This window comes from Nelumbo lutea, chromosome 5 (genome assembly GCF_056320005.1).
Source record: "Nelumbo lutea isolate HS-2025 chromosome 5, American lotus-T2T, whole genome shotgun sequence".
In the NCBI taxonomy this organism is placed as follows: Eukaryota; Viridiplantae; Streptophyta; class Magnoliopsida; order Proteales; family Nelumbonaceae; genus Nelumbo; species Nelumbo lutea.
This window is the reverse complement of record NC_142688.1, coordinates 51199604-51201016: the sequence shown is the minus strand read 5'-3', so window position 1 is coordinate 51201016 and position 1413 is coordinate 51199604. Positions and strand designations below refer to the sequence as shown.

The following is a 1413-nucleotide window of genomic DNA, read 5'->3' as shown; positions in this document are numbered from 1 at the left end:
TGACTATGAGACAAAGACCCCTTTCTGTTATTCTTTCTTGAAATCCGCCATTGCAATATTTTTTAATATCTATACTACCCTTGTAATACTACCCCTTTGTTCTACTAGCCAATTTCTCCGACCTCAGATACACAAATATTAGTGGTGGTAGCTATTGCAGCAGCAACGGACTGCAAAGTCTCTCTTCTTCCCCAACCAGCAGTTTACAGTGCTTCCCTATCGCCTCTAATGCACAGGCATCAATATTCTTACAGTAGCTTAGGTCCAAGAAAGAGATGGTAGACAACCTCCCTGCTACCTGTTCCACCATTGAATCACTTATTTCACTCATCGACAACTGCAAAGTCTGAAGGGATGTAGAACTTGCAAAACAAATAAGAATAAACCCCAAATCAAGAAATTGGCTAGTAGAACAAAGAACCTGAATGAAAAAGCACTATAAATATTATCTGAAATCTGTCTGTGACTATGAGTTGCAAGGGAGCTATTTAAAAGTTTTGCATAAAGTAGGAATTAGGATGTAAATGGTGAATGGACAAAGGTGGTCTTCTTACTGGTCTGCAATGAAGGAGAGAAGAGGCTCATTGGGAAGGCCAGACACACAAAGTTTGCGTAGGGAACCACAACTTCTTGTAATGAGCATTTTAAGCATTCGATCTACCTGCTCAAGCTGGCACTGGAGGCTCCACTCCTTAATGTCAATCTCTTGCCAGCACTAGGGACCCATTATTGCTCTATTCCAAGATTTGCAGACCCTCGGAATCACAGTAAGAATTTCCTGAAGAGATATTTTTGAAGATTAGCCCGAGAGCATCGGGTATTAGTTCCCCCCAGCAGCCCTCCTCCATCTAAATTTCCTTCAAAACAAAGGTCTCTCAGCTTTTCTTCATTAATCATAGGAAGACAAATAGAAATAAGGAATTCACATGCAGGACACTACAAAGAAAGCCCTCTTGCACAACTAATAGAAAACCAGTGGGAAAATGTCAAGAAATCATGACCCAAATGCAAGACCCAAGGAACAAGTGAAAGATCTATCATCATCAGCAACAACAATATACATCCAATACATAGATAAAGAGATTTTCCTCTCTAAAGAACAGGAATCGTCCACGTATTCCAAATACAGAGGATAGACGAAAAAAGAGAAAGACAGAGATTCAAGCATACATGGTGCATGAAATAGAAGTGAAGAAGATTAAAAAATTACAGAAGATGATGGGTAATAGAAACCAGGCTGCCGGAAGAAAAAACATATAAAAGAAATCATAGAAAAGGGAAGGGGGAAAGAAACACGAAAACCCTCATTCTTCCCCTTCTTTCAGTTCCAGGTCACAATTAATATGTCGTACAAGAAAAAGGAATTTGCTTTTAATGAAATAGAACTTTTACATTGTCTCGCAATAGCAAGCC

At 39.3% G+C, this 1413-nt stretch overlaps 1 pseudogene across 1 annotated transcript; it reads right to left on the bottom strand.

Moving 5' to 3' along the window:
- Nucleotides 1–848, bottom strand: LOC148852351 (F-box protein FBW2-like; annotated as a pseudogene). The gene is made up of 2 exons (XR_016099509.1): nt 555–848; nt 1–362 (listed from the first exon to the last, which is right to left on the bottom strand). The product of XR_016099509.1 is annotated as an F-box protein FBW2-like (transcript).
- Nucleotides 849–1413: the final 565 nt, after the last annotated feature.